At 30.8% G+C, this 13,869-nt stretch overlaps 1 protein-coding gene across 1 annotated transcript in view; it reads left to right on the top strand.

The window, feature by feature from the left end:
* LOC131845851 (uncharacterized) overlaps nucleotides 1–13,869 on the top strand; it is a 55,076-nt gene that overhangs the window by 25,467 nt on the left and 15,740 nt on the right. The window lies entirely within an intron of this gene.

Here is a 13,869-nt window from a genome sequence, read left to right on the forward strand (position 1 = left end):
TATCACACAAAAATATTTGTGGTAATTACAAATATATGAATAAACCTGTTGTTTTTAATTACTAATAATATCTAATCAAGAATTTAGGTATATAGAAAAAACTAATCATTTTGAAATAGCATTTATTTTTTATAAGATGCATTTTTTATGGATGATAATGGAATAGTGCACCCGACTGCGCTAACGGTTTATGATGGAGGGACACCAGTGGAGAATGATAGGATAGAATTAGCTACGACGATTCCTAGGAGGAACCGCGAGTAAATGGACCTGATGGGGTACATTGTTAGCAAAGGGGTCATAGTAATCATTACTAAGAATCTGCTTTCCCGACAGAATAACGTTTTCAACTACCAATTGTCTACGAATAGAAATACGCTCCTACTGGTAAGCATATGTATACGAAACTACAGATTCCTTCATATTGTATTTATTTAAGTGAAACAAATGAAGCCTGTATGGACACAGTTGGTCTTTGTACTGATGAAATATGTGTAGTTATAAGTAATGAAAAAGCACACAATATACGTAGTGTACATTTATTTATATTTATGTATTTAAGTACTCAAGTAAGACTGTTAATTTGATTCTCTAATATTCGTTAATAAATAGCACATACATTTATCTTCTATAGATATATATTATGAGTATTTGCGTCACGTGATACAAATTGACTACTTAATTACGTTTGATCGTTTAGTTCATTATGTACACATACAAAAAACAACAGTAATACGTAATATTCTTATTAGGTATTTACAATGTAAATTGTATTTTTTTAATTAGCATATCTAAAGACCTTTATGGGATGTTGATTTCAATATAGATTTAACATTTTTAGTACAATGAATACTGTATGTATGACAATTGGCAAAATAACGTAGACATCTGTGGATACTTATGACAGGAAGACTTACGACTACTATAGAAAAAAGAGATTAAATAATGGGAATCTACAATAATTAGCCATAAATATCTTAAAATAAAAATATGATTTAAGCGATAAATAATGGCTAAGCAAAAACTAAAAAATATAACGTTATATTGATGAACTTCTTTATAAATCTTTTACGTTGTTATAGGATATGTTTTGCTTAGTACAAAAGTGAATAATATGGGTATATTGTTTTTTACCTGCCTCTTACTAATAAGTTAACCAACAAGTACTTAACTATCATGTTACAGTATTACACAATTCTATCAGATAGTTATCAAACTTTTAACAAAAATGTCCGATAAGACCGATGGCAGCTAATTCTTTCAGTATAATTCCAGTATATGCGATTCATTCTTCAGATTACTAGTAACCAGATAGAAATATTAAACTTAGACACAAATTTTTCAAGTATTTTGTTTTATTTAATACTAAATATTCAGATTCTACAGGAAGTTCTCGACCAAACTAACGACAATTTTATCTGACGACTCAAGCTGTGCTGCTTATATTTTGCAGCATTGTCAATGCGTACATATAATAAATAATCACTGCCTCAAGAGAAAACGGGACCCTGGCCTTTTCACTAACACTCGTGTCTTTTGTCATGTTAGTTGGTATCCATTATTGTCGTTAGCAATACATAACACACACTAACATGTTTACATTAGCATGCGAGTAGCTTGCAGACTTTCTTGTTTTGTGTTTTCGAGAACATTCCTATAAATTTAATATGTATAATACATTAGAAGATTAAGATGGAGTCACCAAGTGATGATTTACAATGAGAGCAACGAGCAAGTAAAGCATGAGATTTTTGTTAAGTAGGTATTAATAGGCGGATAATTTAATCTCCTAAAGCTCGATCTGAAATTTAATAGTTATCTGGTATGTAAGATATACCTAAAATATAACAGTAAAACAACAAACGCCACTGTTCAGATTCGTGTTTAAAAATACATTTTTTTACGTACAAATGTAAAATTAAATAATTATATTGTTCTGATTGGTAGGAATAAATTAAATGATATTATTAGTATTACACAAATAGTAATCGATCGCCCTAAAACCTTTAGGGAATTTAATAAAAACTAATATTGACATGACACTGCCCTTGTAACTAAAAATGGGTCAAACAGATATCGATGGGTTATCACTCTATCTCTCTATAACTATGAAGATAAAATACAACACAATATTCACGACAAGTACCTTATCAGGCTCAGGAATGTGGTCCTGTTATCCAGGTCCTGGTATATGCGACTTTACATTTTATTGGAATGAATATTGAAAACATAAAATATGGTTATTGAACACCATCAACATATAAAGTTTATTGTATTGCAGAAAAGTGAGACCAACAACAAATATTTAAGTACTTAAAATATTATTTTGTAAGTTCCAACAGTTTTGTTTAAACTTTTTTCCTTCAAATTTACATGCCTTCCGTCCTACTTTCTGATTTCTTTGAAATTCTTTGAATTTATTTTTCGAGTCGCTGAAAGTTGGTCAGCTCGATGATAACTTGCCTGACAAAAATAATTAATTAATCAAGTCGTGATCTTAGAACCACAAGACTTTGTTTTAATAAATAATCTTAATATTTTTAATTTTGTTCCTCCATCGATGATTTAGCCAACGTGGGAAAAGACAATGCTTGTGTATTTGTTGAGAATCTAAAACAACGTAAACACATACATACTTTAAGGACATCGAAAGAAATATAATAATATATACGGTATTCTAATAAATACGCAGACTAAGAAAAAAACATATTATTAAACTTAGCTATTATTTTAGGATCTATACAAAATTTCCAAAACTATGGCACAAAAGAAGCGTAAGTTTATTACTTGATTGACTCGTGATAATAATTGTCAACGAAGTTACATTAAAATATACATTATAGCTACTTATTCCTGTTAAGACAATATACCATAGATTGAAAAGTACTGGTATAAAGTTTAGTCAAATGTTTTAGGGACATACAATTGAAGTAAAATATTGTAAAAATGTCTAAAGTTACCCAACACAGGCGCGATATATAATATGTCACCCGGTTCACACATAAACCATTGTGACATCCGTATTTTTGTCGCGTCTGTATACCAATACATCCTCGTCGCGTCGCGGCCCCAATATTGATCAGTTGCACGTGATCTACCTTTCCAAGTATAGTGTTTTCACTTCAAATTCCGAATTATTCAATGCACTTAAAATCAACTTCCGTTAGTGAATAAAATTTGTTAGAAATACTGAAATTGTTGAACCATTTACTTTATATATGCAGCATATTTTCAAAATACACGGGCTTCCTCAATGCACATAGAAAATCATATAGTTATAGGATACTGTTAATCGTAAATAACTAAATTTAGTACATCTACTTCTTTTGAAGTCAGCTAGAAACTTTGTACGTATGTACGTGTGTTTCGAGTACCAAGTATTTTTATAAAATTTTGAGTATAGAAAAAAAAACAAAGAAAAATATAATATGCTTTTGTTATTGGCGTTACCCCAGCACAATAACACAACAATTAAATAAATAAGAACACGTCATATGTTTCTGTGTCTCATTCTATCTCATGTGCGTATGCATTGTTGTATAACAATAATGCTATATTCTAGTTTTCTCTATATTAATTCAATTGCTACTTATTCAGATTTTTATAGGTAATACTCGTGCTATAATTAATAAATATAATAATAGTTATATAAAAAATATTGGTGACAATATTATAATTCTTGCAGATTCCATTTTTATTTAGTGCCACTTATATTTTTTGAATACTTTTGGAGCATACAAAGTAACACATAACATACATTTTGCAAATGTGCATTAAATAAATGTTGGTGCAGTCGCTGAAATTGCGTTGACTTCTGTGAAATTGGAATCCATTTTATCTTCATTTTATATGTCATTTACAAAATTGAATATTTCTTGCTGATTCACGTGTGCCTTTAAGCAGTTTTCTAACCTTATTTACTTTATCGCACAATTTATTTTAAGAACTAGCATTAGAAAAACTGTTATTCATGACTTTGAATTTTTAATGCTTAAAAGTTAAGATTGTTTGTGGTAAAATTATAAATTATGTTATATTCCATTTGTAATATCTGGATTTGGAAATTTTAAGCATAGATTCAAGAACTTTGTTCTGAATTTATTATGAAACCATTTAGAAAATTAGCTTAGATATTATTTATCTGTTTGGAGAGATAAAAACAAGAAGTCGAATTGAGAAATGCTTCATTTTTACGACGATTTTTTGTCTATATATGGATATGGACGTTCTCTAAGTAATTCACTTTCCTATATAATACTATTCCTACTGGAATTATGTTGAAATATTAGTGTTAAATCAACTCCATAATTCAATAACATTACGTAAATTCCATTGCAAAAATCCAAGAAGTTTTACGTGATAGGGTCTTTTATTCTGCATTTACTCTATACCTACTAACTAACAATTTAAATTAATTTTAATAATTAATTATATATACATAATTTTACAATTAGATCCAGTAAGTACAGGAAATACTTACGGGATTAGCGCCTTCAATCAAACAAACTCTACAACTTTATATTGTAGTATATATGGATACATGTATATCTATGGCCTGTTTAATACAGACATTTAATTAAAAAATATAAAAGTTGGTATTCTCCTACTTTGGCCTAAATACAATTTTATTTTATTAAAGATGAATCTCTAGTTTATAGCGACGTATAATATTTATACAAATTTATTCATAACGGCTCTGTGTATTTCTTTCATGCTAATAAAACGAGAATACACTACGGACAATAAACAACCGTACACATATATCTGCAAAAGCTCATTTGTTGGATTAACCATTTATCTTATACGAAATGAAAGGACGCAGTTGTAGCATATTGTTCCTCCTTTTGGTATTCCGCCAAATGTAGGATATGAATCGTAAATAGTTGCTGCAAGGACAGATAATATGGTGATATAAGCAATTCATGAGACAACTTATGTAATTGTATTAATTTAAGCGGATTTCATGTTATAATCAATCTGAATCATTTTATTATTTATAGTAATATTAGGATTCGAGAAGAGGATATTTATTTATTTTATATAACATCTTACGAAAGAAATATCAACTGTGGCCTTATCTATGACATGTATGGAGTAGCATATTAATTAAAATCAGTGTAAGTAACAATAAAAAAATAACACGCGTACTAAGGTACTTTATTTATAGCCTTGATATAAGACACTGTACAATGTAAAATTTCCCAAAAGTTACACATGTATTAGAAGTATAATGTATAATTATGAATAGTAGACATGTAATTATAAATATAGGTATAATAAGTAGATTATACTCTTGTTATAATTATTTTTACCTTCCTCTTTCTTCTCTGCCAATAAAGCTCAAGCTTATTATGTGGTATAATGTAATAGCTACCTATTTCATAAACGAATGTCGTAGTGATATGTCTAAACAAGCCACATAACGGGAGTTAATTACTCAGAAATTTTTGTTTACAAATTTCATGTTCGAAGAAAGTATGTTGTACAAGGTGCAAATGTTACGACTTACGATCTTTCTCATACATACAATGTGGCAGAAACGCATAGGGCCCGGGTGCATAGGTCCATAATAATATGAAATTCATCTGGTGTCAAATTAGTAGTTATAGTAGTAAGTTAGCAGCAATAGTAGTAGAATTCTATGTGGTTTGAAATGATTAGATACTTCATCATCGGCTTCTTCCTTATCCCATTTACTTGGGGTCGTAATATGTTATTCATACGAGAGAATAGTTTTGGCTTCAGTTTTTTAATGACCATATTTAATGCCTGCTTCAGGTCAACCCCCGTTGGGCTTCTTGAAATTAATATATACTTAATTACATTAATAGATAACCTAATTACCTTTCAGATTATATTTCTTTAGTTCCATAAAAGAGAACCTATCCATATGTCAACTGTAACAACAACGTAATACAACATTACACAGAAGTTAGTAAAAAATATATTAGTATTTATTACCCATCCTCAAAAGAATACAATCCGTCTAGCAATGGCGAAGACATCGTTACATTTATACGTAGTACACAGCTAAAAATAAAACTATTCAAAGGCGCCCAAATTTTAATTTTCAAACAGGTGTTTCTTGTATGACGTACAAGGTATTTTAAGAGGTTTACAGTAATAGAAAAAGTTCTGGCGACCAATTATTATAATAAAGCTTCGTACTCTTTTTTATGTTATTCTAGATGACCCGGTAAACTCGCCCTGCCCACTATATACTCTAAAACTATTAACTTTTCGTTTATTTTTAGTCACTCTCAAACTCGATTCTGAGATACCAATAGGAATATTACACTAGGAATATGTAACTAGCTGCTCTTCTGTTTTCTTAAACTATTCTAATGCTATTGGCCAGACTTTATAGCTTCACCGGATAAATATATGCAAATGCAGTAGACACTTCAAACCCGTGGAACGACTTTCAGAACGCCCTGAAAGGCAACTCTTCTTGACGGATACGAATTTAGGCTGAGGGCACCGCAAGGGGTTAAACCTCGGCTCATGCCGTCCTCATTTCGATCCCCGTTAGAATAAGACAGGGGATCGATAGGAATACGATGTGAACATGAGGTACCTAACTTGTCGCAGATTTGACTGACTTCGACGACCTATGTCAGCTTGTCTTCTCCTCACTATTTTAATGAACGTTATAAAATTGCATGTAATTACTTTCACGGTCACTCAAATCTGTCATTTTTTTCATTGGTAATTTAAAAGCATTTAACACATCAAGTTAAGATTGCGAAACCCTGTAATTATTTCAAAGCAATTTTTAGTTAAAATTATTATGAAGGATATACCTACTTATTCATAAAAATACCAATTCCCCAATAAACCTATTCTAGGTAATATGTAAAATATTTTGTCTATTTGTGTTCTACAATTTTCTTTATATTTTTTAATTTAAATATAAGAAAAATCACTTAACTACAGGCACATAATTTATTACACTTTTTAAATGAAGTAAACGAATGTTCTAGCAAAATTACTAATTATGTATTATACTATCATTGACATAACATTCAAATTGGATTAGAAATATGCAGGAGCATTCACGAGGTTCGCTGAACACATCGTAATTCAAATAACAGTTGGACAATTAATGAGACGGGCGTACGCAACGATGAAAAGTTGATAGACAACATTCTTATTACAACATACATTCAACCTTATAGTGCGGGATAAGCCATGACGTTTGCTTTTTATGATAAACTACTATACGAAGAGATGGAACGAGGAACTTCTGATGTTAAATATAAACATTACTGCAATTTATCTTATATCCATTTTTATAAAACTTAGTGATTTTATTAGATACTTATAAGAAAATTTCCATTAGTATCATTCTAACCAGTTAGCCAGATTTTATATGATGCTACGATTGAAGAAAATGTTTTCCGAGACATAAACATAAAATAATATCAAAAAATTGCTACAATAAAAGAAAATAACTTACAGAATGTGCCCTCTACTCTATAAAATTATTTATATCCATGAACAATATTATTATAATAATAATAACATAACACCTACAAAAACTAGTAAGCTACTTAAATTCCATATTTTTATTGACAAATCCAATTCAACTCACAACGTTATATTACATAGAGTACTCGACCGCCAACTTCGTCGAACCCACGCACCTCCAACGATGACAGTTAATAGTAATAAACTTAAACACTTATAATGTACCATCATAGTAAGCGGCCAACCATAAACAGAAACGCCAAGTAAAGTGTTTTCTTGGACATCAATAAGTACATAAGATATTAAAAACATTGTTTACTATAATCTTGATGAATGCCCTTGGCATTACCATCTTAACATCAGATTACGGCAGCTGTATTATTTCTTTTAATTTGTTTCAATGGATCTGAATACTCTTTTGGTATATGCTGACTAGCCACCTGTGAGTGATGATAGGATAAGCATGAAGTCAAGTCAGTTCATCGTGGGAAATTCACCAAGAATTAACCATGACGGTTGCCAATTGCCGAATGCAATTGCCGTCTGATGTCCTTTGATTTACCATACATTGCAATTAAGCCACTAATAATCTCCATTTTACCAATCTCCTATTTTTAACTTTATTTCATTTCAATAAACTTGGAAATAAAATTCATTTAATTTATAAAAATATATAAATGAAACCACATAATAATGAATTGTTATTATTAATACAAAAGTATGCAAATTCGCATATTATTGCTGTTCATGCATATAGGTGACGGTTACCACTAAACATTAGGTGGACGGAAAGCTTGCTTACCATTCCAATTACATAAAAAATATATTGATTTGGTAAAGAAAATTACAACAGATTGTAGAAAGTTAATTATAGATTAACTTTATACAATTTCACAATTATGCTACCAGCAAAAAAATATTTGCTGTAAATTATACAGTATCTATCTATCTAATGAATCTATAGAATGTCGGAAGTACGATTGATCGCTCTAATACTTGTAGAACAATGGGATGCACTGTCGGCCATAATTTTTATTGATGTTATAGTAGGAAACCACATAATTTCAACTTTCACAGCAGTCTTCGTAAGAATATTGCGCAATAGTAATTTTTCTGTGAAAACACACTTGAATACGTCTATAAAAATACTTACGTACTGGATGGAAAATGAAATGTAATAAGAGTTAATAAATGACATTATGTGGTCAATATTTCGATAGGACACAAGAACTTCAGATGACTCATGTGTTAAAATGACGTAAGCTTAATGACGTTCAAGTGTTATGGGTATCACTTAGTAAGTGTGGTCTTGTATGAGTACAGATTACAACATTGTTTAAGTTGACTCAAAAAATAAGTATGTGAATAGTAATTTTGTAAATCAAATCTAATATAACTCATTCATATTAGAGTGAGGATTACATTTTGTCATATGTCAGAAGGCCAACATGAAAGGTCACCAAGTATATAATAGGTATTACGTAAAAGGGTTTCCATTATGTCCATAAAGAGTTTTAGAAGCCAACTTTCCTTTTGTAATTTAAATCCTTTTTCTTTTATGAGTCAAATTTCATTTCAGCCTCTTTGATGCGAATTTTATTTTCTTTTTCAACTAAATTATAATTTTAGATTTTGTTACTCAACAAAAATAAACATTAGTTTCATAACAAGTAATAAGTGATTATCAAAATACGGAAAAGTTATAACAAACTTAATACCTATCTATAAAAAAAGATTCATAGAAATCATTGAAAAATGGACAATTAAGAATAATTACACAAAAGTAATGAACAAGTAGGTATATACATACGAGTATGTATTAACAAATATCGGACTTATTACTTTTATAAATAGTTTGAAAAGAATTACACTTTTGTGAATATAGGTACCTTACAAAATGCAAAAATTATGAATCTGAATGAAGATCATGAGATATTTTTATTTTGATATTGGTAGCAATGCAAATATGCACTATACGGGAGTGCCGTGTCAGTCTAATTATAATTTTAACAAATTACGATATATGATGATATTAATTCATTTACTTATTTTTCACTGAATACATTAATAATTGCGTGGTGTGATACAAATCATGACAAAAGTAACATTAAAACTTCTGAAAGTAAAAAGTATAGTTATAATTCGACTGTACTTTACTGATACAACTTATGATTACATCTTTACTGTTGAATACTAATATACCTACTTGTCGCGTAGCGTTCTGATTGGAGCGCACACATCAATTCAAATACGCAACGTAATGTAACAGACTTAAAATATCAACCGACCGATCTAACGTACTTTTGTTCACTCCACCAAAATTGTAATTTATCACAGTATTTACCCATTAAATTCAAGACTATAAGCAAATCTATCATTTCTACAACCCTGTATTCTGCTGAAGACAACCTCACCGACCATCTGAGCATTCGAGCCGCATCATCACGTACCACTACTAATAAACTAAACCAATATTTATAGGGATTATAGTACAGGCAGCTTTTTTGAGGACGATTAATTGCGATAAAAAATATGTATTTTATATATACTTTCAAAATATTTAGGTATTCATTATTATTTTTAATTTGATACTTGTAGCTATAATTATTAAGGTATGTATTTATTACCAAATAATGCTAATAGCACGTCTATTAAAACATACATATGTCTTGGTTCAAATTAAGCTAAGAAATCATTAATTTTAATATTGTAATAGAAATGTAAAGGGATTAAAATACATATTTGTAATTATGTACCTAGTTAATATAATTAATAATAATAAACCTTTAACTCGGTTACATTTCAGAAATGCAGTGTTACCACTGCTAATTATGCATTCTACACGAAACTTTCGTTACTTCCTATACTGAAACAGTAAGGAAGTAAAACGTAACCACTGAATGACTAACAGTGTTCCATAAGAAAACTCTTAATAAGGACATCATTAGGCTATTGAATGTTGCAAAGCACGTACTGAACATGTCTTGACTTTTTATAGAGGTGGTTACGAACTAGTTTTCAACATAGACACAGATACAAATAGAAAAAGAGAAAGCCATCAATGCTAGAGTAATTGATACTTAAATAGTAGCATGTTTTAGTATTATTTTTTTTTATAAATTACTAGTGAAGAGTAGAGTTCAATAACTGGTGAATATCTGGGATATTCACCAGTTATTGATAACTCTATGAGTTGAATATATATTAGCATAATATACACACTGTTTATGTTACGTTGGAATAATATCCCTTTCAAACAGTAAAAGAATTTCTCAAATTAGTACAGTGGTTCTAGAGTTTACATTCCTCACCCAAAATGTGCCTGTCTGTATAAAAGTAATTTTATACAGATTAAAAATAATATCTGTATTAATTTTTTTAGCATATAAACGCTATTTTTTCTTTCACTAATAAATAATGGATACATGTTGTTCAATGATTACCGAAATTATATCTATTAGTAATCAATTTATTAATATATAAATACGTATATATGAACTATAAAAATTTACAATTAGTAAACATATAAGAGTTAATTTCAGTTACTTGAGCACACAACATTGTTGACGTTCTTTATCTTCGAAATGATTTATATTTGAACACGTCAATGTTGACGCCTCACGGTTGATAACCCGAATATCAAGCTCATTATGATATGTATAAATAATTACACTGCAATTATCAGTTTCTATTCTAGATCAAGGAGGTCAGGAATAATAACAGGTTTATGATTGTAATAAATTAAAGCTTTCAATAATGTTGAACGAAAAAATATCAGTAGGTAATGTAAAAATAAATAAAATAGATACATACAGATAACGAATTTATTAATTTTTATTATATTATCGAAGTAAAGAACAATTTAGTTGTCTAAATGAAATAATTTGACATTGTTTGATAGTTTGAACCTTTAGTGACCTCGATTTCTTTACAAATACAAATATTTTTATTGTGCTTATGAATGGCAGTACGTCCAGGATCACCCTGAAAAAGAAAAAGTACAAAACCTACGCACCGGCAGTGATAAACAATGTATCATGCCGGATAATACACGTCAAAAATAAGACGTTGATTCTTATACAAGAGGAAAGGGAAGAAAGTGCTTTTTCCAAAGTAGGGAGGCTCCTGGAGGAGCTAACAAAACTAGTAAGCGAGGGCCGATCCATCCCCAGGATCATCAGTGTAGATGCAATGGTGATCGCGTATGAAAAGGCCAAGACCAAACACAGGATCGGATGCATTGACTCGTCGGAACATCACCAATTAGTGGTGTATGAAGACAAAGGGGAAAACCTCCACTTTATGAGGAGCAGTGCGCCTGGTTCGTGCAAGGAGAAATCTCGGACGGACGGGCAAAGCGACCCGTCCGATGGGGCGGGGTGTGCGAGTGGATCGGAGATCCTGCAGCAGAAAGCAGTGAACAGAGAACAGCAACATCGGGAAGCGAAGAGGGAGCAAGAAATCGACGGAGCTATAACATCAGAGAGACGAATAGAGGCTCTAACTAGAACATTGGGCGCGGCAGCTATGTCGGTGTCAAAGAGGGCCGGAGGGACTATCCGTAAACATATAGGGATAACACGCCAAGAGGAAGCCATAGAATGGGCACTGAGACCTGCCGCGAAGAAACCCAAGCGGCAGTACAAGGATCCAACCAAGGCAGATCTGGGACTGGTGGACCCGCCTCGTCTCCGTCCAGTGAGGAACCCGAAGGATCATATTATCAACGCCTTCCTGGAGTATCGAGCGATAGTCGTGGCAACACATACCCTGCACAAAAATACCTGTGCTAAATTAATAAAAAAATACAAGAAGGGTGGTGATGATGCGATTGTCGACGAACTGGACAGGGAGGACGCCGCACAGTGGGAACTCGCCTAAGAAAGCCATCTCATAAATACTTTTTCTAAAACTCAGTGGATGTGCATATATAATACCTCAACTTGTAGCCAAAGAGTTACTCTATCATTATAAATATGATTCAAATCTCTGACTATTCATACTTCATAGAATAGAGCCTCTAAAGTCAAGGAATGAAAAAAATACAAAAATAATTTTGTAACTTAAATTTGTTTGGTACAAGTTTATAGTATCAAAACAATATCAAGTCATATAGTGTGATACCATTTTAGAATGCTTAGAATGTGTACATTACTATAAAATAAAAATATATTTAGTTTTGTCGAATATTATTTAAATAAAAATCCATATATCGTTATAGGTACTATTTTCTTTTCTCAGACTTTCACTTGGAGATTTGACAGTTGCTTGAACACTTGCCGAAGTTCTAAATTTGGTTTTATTTATTAGAAAATATAATTTAATTTGATGGCATAACATTTTTTTTTGCAGTTTCACTGCGTAAAATATTTAAATCGAGTATAATATCATGGTGAGATTTGTTTTTTCTAAGTACGTATATTAAGATTTCCTTCTTTATTTGAGATTCTCTGTCTGAATGCTCAAAGAAATACTTTTTGCTCAATTATTACTTTATATTTTATCTTTTGCCTTACTTTTATCAACTATTTCACTCAGTATATAGTTCCCATTCCCATACAGACCTATTCTATACCGCATAATGATAAATATTTTTTATCAAGTAATTTTGCACACGTATATGATCATTATCAAGTATAAAATAGTGTATGTATTTGCATATGAAATATTACAGTTCTTCATAAGCATTTGTCATTACTAAACAATTGTTAATTACTCATCTCGCCCCAATGAGTGAATTCTCTCTATCTCAAACTATATACGAAATAATTTTATCGAATCTTCAGATGCCAATATAGCAAAAATTATCTCAAGTATTTAGAAGTCCTTCATAACTCAGTTTCGTAAATGCTATACGAAATGTGGTCGAAAGAAAGAACAGTTTTTAAATAAAATAGCAATTTATAGGATGGTATTTTCTCTGTAAATCTAGAAAAAACTACATGCGAACCTGAACCTCCTACTTCGACAGAGAAAAGAGGCAGACCTTCTAAAACGTACGAAGACAGTTCGGACAAAGAAACGGAAAAACAAGGGATTGCTTGATACCTGTGGACTTCATACTGAACTCATATGTACAGGGTTTAAGGGTTTCATCGTTGATATTTTACGAGCATTGCCGGCAGAAAACTAGAATGAAATGAGCAATCTTAATGAGTAATCTTATTAATGAACCGGCACATATAACAGCATATTCAAAACATTAAGCTCTTAGCATTTTCATAAAATTGGATCTGAACAAGGCACAGTATAAAAATATGAGGAGTTGTTAGATAGCAACACTAATGACGGCAATACAGCCAGAAGATTTTTCCAAAATTATCATTGTACATTAAAAATCACTGGTATAGATGAGGAATTAATAAAACTGTTTTATGTTATGAAATGAAATGTGAACGT

This window comes from Achroia grisella, unplaced genomic scaffold (assembly GCF_030625045.1).
Source record: "Achroia grisella isolate CSIRO2021 unplaced genomic scaffold, CSIRO_AGI_Agris_v1 utg487, whole genome shotgun sequence".
NCBI classification, from domain to species: domain Eukaryota; kingdom Metazoa; phylum Arthropoda; class Insecta; order Lepidoptera; family Pyralidae; genus Achroia; species Achroia grisella.